Raw genomic sequence first — 11,611 nt, 5'->3', positions numbered from 1 at the left:
GCATCAACTGGATTTTTTAGGTCATGAGGCCCTAATCCTAATTCTAATCCTCCATCATCAGTTCCAGGACTATTTTAAGCTTTTTAGAGCAAGGAAAGTGAACGTCATGATTTTAAGGCTAAATAATACTTGTGGCACTCACCGTCAAAGATAAAATATTTCATTAAGCCAATGTCTATAAGGCTTAGAGTTCTTTCTCTAATTCTGGAATCTGATTTGTGCCAATAAAAAAGGTGACCTCCCTTGTTCCAGAGGTTGAATGAGATGAGCTCTGTCTTTCTGAGAAGAGATGGAGTCAAAATGCTAGTTCTTCAAGTCTGAGAGAAAAGAATGAGTGGAGAAAGAAAATCAAAAGGAGATTCTTGTGCTGTGGATTTGAAGTCGGAGGATCTGAGGCTAGCTACCATATCTGCTACTTGTCAGCTGCATGTCCTTCTTTGTTCCATATCCTCCTCTGGTAAAGAGAAAGGTTGGACTGGATCACCTTTAAGGTCCTTACCAACTCTAAATCATCTGATACTCTGAATGCATGGAAGCAGTCTATGTGGACCAACAATAATTGTGATGGATGTGACCTTGATCTCTTTAGAAGGGGGTGTGTGTGTGTGTGTGTGTGTGTGTTTCTGTATAAAGTACAATGCCCTTTGCCTGATTGTGTGTTCATTTTTGGAGGGAGCAGGAATGACTTAGAAAGGGAGAGGGAGGGGAATCTCAGGGAATACAGAGAGAGATTCATGCGTCATCCCAAGAGGAACCTACCCAGGGCCAGAAGCAAGTGTCCTGCTAAAACTGACCCAGTCATCAGGCTCTCAGAAGCCTTCCCTCCCCAGGACTTCTGAATACCCCCCTTTGTCCACACCTGAGGTATTTCTTTCTTTGGCATTCAGTGAATCAGGACAGTTATTATCAGATGCCCAGCGGGCCTGGCTTAAGGAAAACAAGAGAAATGACTCAGAAGTGTGGGCAGCACTGACGAATGGCCATACTTTTGCCAGCCCAGCATAGGTGAGAGAAAGGGCTCAAACCAATATCCTCCCAAGAACTAAATCTTTTTTTTTTTTTAATTTAATAGCCTTTTATTTACAGGATATATACATGGGTAACTTTACAGCATTAACAATTGCCAAACCTCTTGTTCCAATTTTTCACCTCTTACCCCCCACCCCTCCCTAGATGGCAGGATGACCAGTAGATGTTAAATATATTAAAATATAAATTAGATACACAATAAGTATACCTGACCAAAACGTTATTTTGCTGTAGAAAAAGAATCAGACTCTGAAATATTGTACAATTAGCTTGTGAAGGAAATCAAAAATGCAGGTGTGCATAAATATAGGGATTAGAATTCAATGTAATGGTTTTAGTCATCTCCCAGAGTTCTTTTTCTGGGCATAGCTAGTTCAGTTCATTACTGCTCCATTAGAAATGATTTGGTTGATCTCGTTGCTGAGGATGGCCTGGTCCATCAGAACTGGTCATCATATAGTATTGTTGTTGAAGTATATAATGATCTCTGGTCCTGCTCATTCACTCAGCATCAGTTCAGTAAGTCTCTCAGGCCTTTCTGAAATTATCCTGTTGGTCATTTCTTACAGAACAGTAATATTCCATAATATTCATATACCACAATTTATTCAGCCATTCTCCAACTGATGGACATCCATTCAGTTTCAGTTTTAGCCACTACATAAGGGCTGCCACAAACATTCGTGCACATACAGGTCCCTTTCCTTCTTTATAATCTCTTTGGGATATAATCCCAGTAGTAACACTGCTGGATCAAAGGGTATGCACAGTTTGATAACTTTTTGAGCATAGTTCCAAACTGCTCTCCAAAATGGTTGGATTAGTTCACAACTCACCAACAATGCATCAATGTCCCAGTTTTCTCATCCTCCAACAATCATCATTATTTTTCCTGTCATCTTAGCCAATCGACAGGTGTGTAGGTGTATCTTAGAGTTGTCTTAATTTGCATTTCTCTGATTAATAATGACTTGGAGCATCTTTTCATATGACTAGAAATAGTTTCAATGTCTTCATCTGAGAATTGTCTGTTCATATCCTTTGACCATTTTCAATTGGAGAATGGCGATTTTTATAAATTAGAGTTAATTCTCTATATATTTTTGGAAATAGAGGCCTTTATCAGAACCTTTGACTGTAAAATATTTTTCCCAGTTATTGCTTCCCTTCTAATCTTGTCTGCATTAGTTTTGTTTGTACAAAACTTTTCAGTTTGAGTATAATCGAAATTTTTCTATTTTGTGATCAGTATGATCTCTAGTTCTGCTTTGGTCATAAGACCTTCCCCTTCCACAGGTCTGAGAGTAAACTATCCTGTGTTCCTCTAATTTATTAATAATTTCATTCTTTATGCCTGGGTCCTTGAACCCATTTGACCTTATCTTGGTGTCTCGGCGTTAAGTATGGATCAATGCCTAGTTTCTGCCATATGTTTCCAATTTTCCCACAATTTTTATCAAACAGTAAGTTCTTATCCCAAAAGCTGGGATCTTTGGGTTTATCAAAGACTAGGTTGCTATATTTGTTGACTGTTTTATCCTTGACCTAATCTATTCCACTGATCAACTAATCTGTTCCTTAGCCAATACCAAATAGTTTTGGTAACTGCTGCTCTATAATATAATTTTAGATCTGGTACAGCTAAGCCACCATCATTTGATTTTTTTCATTAATTCCCTTGAAATTCTTGACCTTTTGTTTTCCATATGAACTTTGTTGTTATTTTTCTAGGTCATTAAAATAGTTTTTTGGGAGTCTGATTGGTATAGCGCTAAATAAATAGATTAGTTTAGGTAATATTGTCATCTTTATTATATTTGCTCGCCCTATCAAGAGCATTTAATATTTTCAATTGGTTAGATCAGACTTAATTTGTGTGAAAAGTGGTCTGTAATTTTGCTCATAAAGTTTCTGATTTTCCCTTGGCAATAGATTCTAAATATTTATATTATCAGTAGTTACTTTAAATGGAATTTCTCTTTGCAACTCTGACTGTTGAATTTGTTAGTGATATATAAGAATGCTGATGACTTATGTGGGTTAATTTTAAAACCAACAACTTTGCTAAAGTTGTGGATTATTTCTAATAACTTTTTAGTAGAATCTCTGGGGTTCTCTAAGTATACCATCATGTCATCGGCAAAGGAGTGATAATTGGCTTCCTCATTGCCTATTCTTATTCCTTTAATCTCTTTCTCAGCTCTTATTGCTATAGCTAGCATTTCTAATACAATATTAAATAGTAGCGGTGATAGTGGGCAGCCTTGTTTCCTCCAGATCTTATTGGGAATGGTTGCAGTTTGTCTCCATTACATATGATGCTTACTGATGGTTTTAAATAGATGCTGCTGATTATTTTAAGGGAAAGTCCATTTATTCCTATACTCTCAAGTGTTTTTAATAGGAATGGATGTTGGATTTTATCAAATGCTTTTCTGCATCTATTGAGATGATCATATGGTTTTGTTAATTTGGTTATTAACATGGCCAATTATATTGATAGTTTTCCTAATATTGACCAGCCCTGCATTCTGGTATAAATCCTACTTGATCATAGTGTATTATCTTGGAGATGATTTTCTTAGTCTTTTTGCTAATATCTTATTTAAGATTTTAGCATCAATATTCATTAGGGAGATTGGTCTATAATTTTCTTTCTCTGTTTTCAGCCTACCTGGTTTAGGTATCAATTACCATGTCTGTGTCATAGAAGGAATTTGGTAGGACTCCTTCATTCCCTATTTTATCAAATAATTTATATAGCATTGGGCCAATTGTTCTTTAAATTTTGGTAAAATTCACATGTAAATCCATCTGGTCCTGAGTTTTTCTTAGGGAGTTGTTTAATTGCCTGTTCTATTTCTTTTTCTGAAATGGGACTATTCAACAATTACTTCCTCCTCTGTTAGTCTAGGAAGTCTGTATTTTGGAGGTAGATCATCCATTTCACTTAGGTTATCAAATTTATTGGCATAAGTTGAGCAAAATAACTCTTTATTATTTCTCTAATTTCCTCTTCATTGGTGGAAGTTCTCCTTTTCATTTTAAGACTACTAATTTCATTTTCCTCCCTCCTTTTTCTAATCAGATTTACCAAAGGCTTATCTATTTTATTGGCTTTTTCATAGAACCAACTCTTAGTTTTATTAATTAGTTCAATAGTTTTTTACTTTCAATATTTTTAATTTCTCCTTTTAATTTTAAATTTAATTTAGTATTTGATTGGGGTTTTTAATTTGGTCTTTTTTAGTTTTTTTAGTTGCAAGCCCAATTCATTAATCTTTTCTTTCTCTGTTTTATTCAAGTAAGCCTCTAAGGATATAAAATTCCCTCTTATTACCGCTTTGGCTGCATCCACAATTTTGGTATGATGTCTCATCATTGTCATTATCTTAGTGAAATTATTAATTGTATCTATAATTTGCTGCTTCACCCAATCATTCTTTAAGATGAGACTGTTTAGTTTCCAATTACTTTTTGGTCTATTTCCCCTAACTTTTTGTTGAATGTAGTTTTATTGCATCATGATCTGAAAGAAAGCATTTACTATTTCTGCTTTCTTGCATTTAATTTAGGTCTTTATGTCCTATATGGTCAATTTTGAATGGTTCCATGAACTGCTGAGAAGAAAGTATATTCCTTCTATCTCCATTCAATTTCTCCAAGATCTAACATACCTAATTTTTCTAATATTCTATTTACTTCTTTAATTTCTTTCTTATTTGTTTTGTGGTTTGATTTGTCTAATTCTGAGTGCAAGGTTGGGATCTCCTACTATTACAGTTTTGTTGTCTATTTCTTCTTCAATCTCTTAGCCTCCTTTAGGAGTTGAGTGCCATACCACTTCTGCATATATGTTTATATTGATATTGCTTCGTTGTTTATGCTACCCTTTGGGATGTAGTTTCCTTCCTTATCTCTTTTAATTAGATCAATTTTTTACTTTTGCTTGATCTGATATAAGGATGGCTACCCCTGCTTTTTTGACTTCACCTGAAGCATAATAGATTTTGCTCCAGCCTTTTACCTTTACTCTATATGTATCCCCTGCTTTAAATGTGTTTCTTGTAAACAACATATTGTAGGGTTCTGACTTTGATCCAGTCTGCTATCTGCCTCCTCTTTATGGGAGTTCATCCCATTCACATTTATGGTTAGAATTACTAAATCTGTATTTCCTGCCATCCTAATAACCCCAGATTGTCTTTACTTGTTCTTGCCTCCCCAACCCTCTTTCCCCTTTTAAACTTATGTACCCCTCTTGTATCACGATACTTATCCTCTTTATAATCCCTCCCTCCCCCACTTTGAGTCTTTCCCCTTCCTTCCCTTATTACTCTTTCTTTTCCCTTTTCCTCTCCCCCGTTTTTAATGAGGCGAGAGAATTTTCTCTAAAACAAATGTCAATTATTTTTTCTTTGAGCCAACTCTGATGAGAGTAAGATTCACACAATGTTCCTCCCCCTCTCTAAATTCCCTCAGATATGATAAGTTTCCTTAGCCTCTTTGCCATACTTTTGCCAGCCCAGCATAGGTGAGAGAAAGGGCTCAAACCAATATCCTCCCAAGAATTAAATCTTGGAAAAATTGGAGGGCTTAGCTTAAGAGGCAGTGACAAAAAAGCATGAGATGTGAAACCCAAACACAGCTTAAGTCCTGATGTTGCCACTTTTAAGCTGGAGGATCTTGGGCAAGGTTCTGAATTATTTAGGACCTCAGTTTCCTCATGGAGAAAATAGAGGGGTTTAGACTAGAGAAAACTCCTCCAAGTTCCAAGATTCCCGGTTTTAAAATGGTTCTTCCAACTCTGGCATTTGAATTCTAGGGTCCATTCTAGTTCTGACATTCAGCGATTAAGATCCCTTCTTTTTCTGACATCCTGTGTTTTAAGTCCCAGCTCTGACTTTCTATGTTTTAAATCCCCTCCTATCTCTGACATTTTGTGTTCTAAGGGCCCTCTCCTCTCTGACATTATGTGTTTCAAGGCCCTTCCTAGCTCTCATATTTCATGTTCTAAGATCCCTCCCAAATCTGATATTCTGTATTTTAAGACCTTCCCAGCTCTAACATGCCATGTTTTCTGGGACCTTTCAGCTCTAAAAGCTTCTGATCTAAAGGTCCTCCCTCTGCTGCTTTTCTTTCCAAATCTAGCATCCTTTTGGCCTCTAGTTTGAATATCATTCCAGTAAACAAGAAGCCATAAACCCTCATGTCTGTGACTGGTGAACTTAACAGTTGGTGTCTCATGCTAATGAGCTTAAGATCATCATGGATTCCTTCCTCATGCAAAATTCCTACAACTAACTCTATTCCCCAAACACAGGCCATGCCCCTCTGGCCATTTGCATGCCTTTTGTCACAGGTAGTGAGATGGCAATGTGCAAAGAGTTACAGACCAATTGGATGCCCTGATTGTGGATGCTATCAGAGAAGCTTGTACAGAGTCACACAGAGAGTAAATGGCAGAGGTGAGATTTGAACTCCATGTTTCCTGACTCTGGGTCCAGGTCCATCTCCACTGTACTGATGAGCTTCCTCTATTACTGGGGCAACTCTGTGGCCCAGCAAGTGGGTGGAGTGAGAATTCACTGAGATAGCAAATATAAAGGACTTTGCAAACTTTAAAATGCTTTGCAAGAGTAGATTATTATCAGTAATGTGCTGGTAAAAAGTTAACAACTGGTTCTTCAGGAAAAAAATGTCCATACATCATGGTTTCAGATTTGATGCATTATTAATATTTTCTCCATCACTTCCTTATATGTAGACACTTAACAAAATAATAAATTAAGTCTTTCATTTGCAGCATTTACCTATTTCCAAGTACGTGTAAATGCTTATTCTGAAATTTTAATTAGTAAGTTTTTGAGAGCTGAGCTGATCTGGCTCCAGCAGTGGACTGGTTATTATTTTAAGTCACTCATTCCCCAAGTATTATGCTCTATACAGGACCCTATGGTGAATATAATTCACTTCAGCAAACATTTCTTAAATGCTTACTGTGCACATTGCATAGTCTCCACCAGAATCTAGTTGAGGAAAATTCAGGAGTGGCCGAATTTAGTTTAACAGGATTCCATAAAAATTCATGAATCAGAATAGGATTAAACCCCTGCTGTGCATCCTGCATGGAGAGTTATTTCCCTTCTCTGGGGGACCTCAATGTACTCTTCTCCTCAATAGGACAGATTTAGATTTAAAAGCTTTAATGTTTATCTGGTCCATTTTACAGATGAGAAAAGTGAAGCAATTTTATGTGTGAGCAGAGGTGAGATTGGAACTCAAACACTCTAACTTAAAAGTCATTTGATCTGCTTCAGTGTACTGTACGTGGAACACACTGGGGTTTTTTCCCAATGTAGCTCGATATAGGGAGGTCAAGTCAGGAAATCTTTTTTTAAGCTATTACTATGTGCCAGGAACTGGTATTAAGCATTGGAAATTCAAATAGATGCATAAAGAAAGACAGTCTCCCCTCAGAAATCACAGTTTCTTTTTTTTAAATTTTATTTAATATTTTATTTTTCTCCAATTACACATAAAAACAATTTTCACTTTTTTTGTTAATTTTGAGTGAATTTCAAATTCTCTTTCTCTCTTTCCCATCTCGTTGAGAAGACAAGCTGTTTGCTATAGGTTATATACATGCAAAACACATTTCCACAGAAGTCGTTCTGTGAAAGAAAACACAGACAAATAAAAGTAAAGAAAAACTATCATTGGTCTATATTCAGACTACCACTTCTTTCTCTGGAGTTGCTCAGCACCTAAGTCCAAAGGAATTATCCTGAGTCATTATGTTGCTTAGGAGAGGTAAGTTATTCATAGTAGATCAGCTCACAATGTTACTGTTGCTATGTAACATGTTCTCTGGGTTCTGCTCATTTCACTTTGTATCAGTTCACAAAAGTCTTTCTTTTTTTTTCCTGAGAGCATCCTACTCATTTCTTAAAGTACAATAATATTCTATCACAATCATATACAGCAACTTGTTCAGCCATTCCCCAGTTAATAGACATCCCTTCAATTTCCAAAACTTTATTACCACAAAAAGAGCTGCTATAAATAGTTTTGTGCACATAGGTCCTTTTCCCTTTTTTAAATGTCTTTGGGTTATAGTGGGTTTTATTTGATCAAAGGATATACATGGTTTTATAGCTCTTTGGGCACAGTTCCAAATTAGGGAGCATAGTTTCTAATGGAATAAAACAATAATTAAAAAGAGAAGAAAAGAGAGAAAGGGGGAAGGTGCAGAAAGGAGATTGATGTCTGAAGAGCCAGGAGTGAAGCCTGGAAAGAATTGAGGATATTACTGCATGGAACATTTTCCTTAAAATTGAGTTTCTCCAGCCAATCAGGTGACCCTCCAGGATCAGAAGCCTAAGAACAGAAACAGAACAGAGAGAGTATTAGATTTGGACTCAGAGAGTCTTTTGGGGGCCCCCTGTTTCTGCTACTTGCTGCTATATGACTTTAGGTCATTCACTTATTCCTCTCTGAGCCTCAGTTTCCTCCTTTGTAAATGGAAGCATTCAGATGAGATCAGCATCTCAACATGGTACAATGGAAAGAGAATTGTTTCTGAACCCAAAGAACTGGGGTCCTGCCTGTGTGAGTTTAGACAAATCACCTAACCTTCCTGCCAGTTTCTTCATCTGTAAAATGAGAAGGTTGGACCTTTTGGCCTCCTCTGTGTCTTCCAGCTCTAGATCTCTTCTCCCATGATGATTAGCATAGTCCTTCAACACTGTTGGGGGGGGGGGGCAGGGAAAAGCTCTAAAACTGGACTCTGGTGACAACTGGGTATTGATATGAGAACAGGCTTCCTCACTCAACTTGAGATTCACTTAAGATCTGGGGACTCAGGACTTTACAGGGGTGACATAGTTACTGGTCCCATAGAAAGATGAGAGCTCTGGATTTCAGAGAGAGGAAAAGAAAACCTTACCCAGAAGACACAGCAGTTCCCATGATGTGCTTTAAACAGAATTCTGGAATTTCTGACCTAGAAGTTTGTGTTTACTCCTGAGAAGGGGGAAAGGGGAGGACAGAGCAGCAGTATCAACCATCCCAGCCGCTTCTAATAAACAATGTCAGAAGCCAGATGTTCCCAGAAACTAACACATCCCCAGTGAAAACCAGGGAGAATCATTAAAAGGTTCCCTCACTCATTTATTCTTTAAAATTCCTCATTTATTCATATTAAATAGATTATGTTGATATTTTTATTTTCCCTTATGTCTCTCTCCATCCCCCTGAGAACTAACCCTTGCAACAAAGAATTTTTTAAGAGGAAGAAAAGGAAGAAAAACTAATCAAAACATTGGAAAAAAAGATATTATATGCAATTTTGTGTACCAGTGAACCTTACGAGAGCTCACACATACATATACACACATCCTTCTATGAACTCTTATTTCAAAATGGAGGGGAAGTGTCGTATCTTTCCTTAGGAAGGAAGTATTAAGCACCTGCTATGAGCCAGGCAATGTGCTAAGGGTTTTACAAATATTATCTCATTTTAATGAGTGACTTGAAAAGTTGGTGCTATTATTATCCCCATTTTACAGATAAGGAAGTTGAGGGAAGTAATAGTTAAGTGGTTTGCTCATACAGCTAATGAATGTCTGAGGCTACATTTGATCTCAATATTCCTGATTCCAGGACCAGCAATCTGTGCACTGTGACTAGTTGCTTACTTGGGGTCATGTGAGTTCTTTATAAAAATGAAAATAATATCTTATGAAAATAACATTTATTGTCATCTGTTTCATAGTGGCTCCTTGCATTGACATTGCTATGGTCAGCATAGATTGTTCTCTTCATTCTGCTTCCTTCCCTCAGCATCAGTTCACACAAATCTTCCCATACCACTCGGTTTTCATTAGGTTCAAAATTTCTGACAGAGTGGTACTATTCTATTCCATCCATATGCTTCAATTCATTTAGCCATTGCCCAGCCTACTTTGTTTCCCAGTTATATAGGGGATTTCTTTTATGTATGACTTGGCCTAGATGATGCTCAAAGTCCCTTCTAACTCTAAAATTCTGTGATTCTTCCAATCTTCCTAGGCTTCAGTTTAATAATAATAATTTTTGTTGTTGTTTAATCATTTCCATCATGTCCAGTTCTTCGTGACCCTATTTGGGGTGCTCTTTGCAAAGATTCTGAGGCCATTTACCATTTCCTTCTCCAGCTCTTTTCATAGATGAGGAAACCAAGGTAGGCAGGGTGAAGTGACTTGCCCAGAGTCACACTGCTGGTAAATATCTGAGGCTGAATTTGAACTCAGATCTTCCTGATTCCATACCCAGTACTCTATCCACTGTACCACCTAGTTTCCCTGAAAGATATAAGGCTATCTGGTAGTTAAAATCACAGCCCTACTCTCTCAGATCTGTGCTCTGAGACTGTCTCATCTTTTTAATAAAATTAATAATATTAATTAAAACTAATAATTAATAATTTAAAATTTTTAATATTTAATAATTAAAATAATTTAAAATAATTTAATATTAATTAATAATTTAATATTAAAAATAATAATTAATTAAAATTAAAATAATAATTTTAATAAAATTAAAATCTCATCTCTTTCTCCTTAAATCCATTTCTCATTAGGGCACTCAATAAAAATGTAAAAATCAAATATTATTTTCACTCTGGACCTCCTTTTTAACCACTTCATTTGGGCCACATCCTTGGGCTGGCCCTTGAAGGCCCCCCCAAAATTTTCAGATCAATCCCACACAAGCTATTTTTGTTCTTTAAAAAGCCGTTCTTTGTTCTCCTTTGCTTTACAGAATTCTAGGCATTCCCAGGTCTTATTACTCTCTCAGGATAATCACCCAGTTTCAAAAATTTAGGAGGCATGCCAGGTCCTTCTCTGCATTTCTTGCTTCTCTGGAAACTCTTAATTCTTGAAAAAACAAAGTGTATCTTCATCAAGCCGGCAACTTGGAGAATAAGTTGAAGAATCAGTCTTCCAGGAGGCTTAGAAAGTGACTTCTAGTATTAGCTGTAAACAGACTGTGAGGTTCCTAAGTAATACTGCACTATGGCTCTTCCCTGCCCCCAGGAATCTCTTTAAAAGAGAAACCCAAAGGGGAGCTTGGCTGTGGCTGTAATTCAGAGGAATTATATTAGACAGAATTTGACCTTGTTGCTACTGTCATTTCTTCCTCCACACTGGTATATTCGTGCATGTACAATAGGGTATGGGGAGGAAGAAGCGGAAGGACAAATACCTGTGCAAGTTGGCTGTGGTGAGGCACTCCCATAATCCAGCTCTCAAGGAAGCTGAGGCTGATGGATTGCTTGAGCTTGGGAGTTTTGAGCCTCAGTAGACTTAAAGTCAATTGGGTGTCTATATTGAGTTCTCCATCAATTGGGAAGTTTAGCCAAAAGAGGTCCAGTGAGCAGTGGTTACACTTCTGCTCCCTTCCCTCCCTTCCTCCACTCATCTCCATGAGATAGGATGACCCTGTTTGAAAAAAAAACAAACCCAAAAAACAAAGAAATTAAAAATTCTGTGTACAAATGTTTAAAAGTTCCTAGCATTCACACACTAACTTAGGCAGG

Source organism: Sarcophilus harrisii, chromosome 3, assembly GCF_902635505.1.
Source record: "Sarcophilus harrisii chromosome 3, mSarHar1.11, whole genome shotgun sequence".
In the NCBI taxonomy this organism is placed as follows: Eukaryota; Metazoa; Chordata; class Mammalia; order Dasyuromorphia; family Dasyuridae; genus Sarcophilus; species Sarcophilus harrisii.
This window is presented reverse-complemented; position numbering follows the sequence as displayed.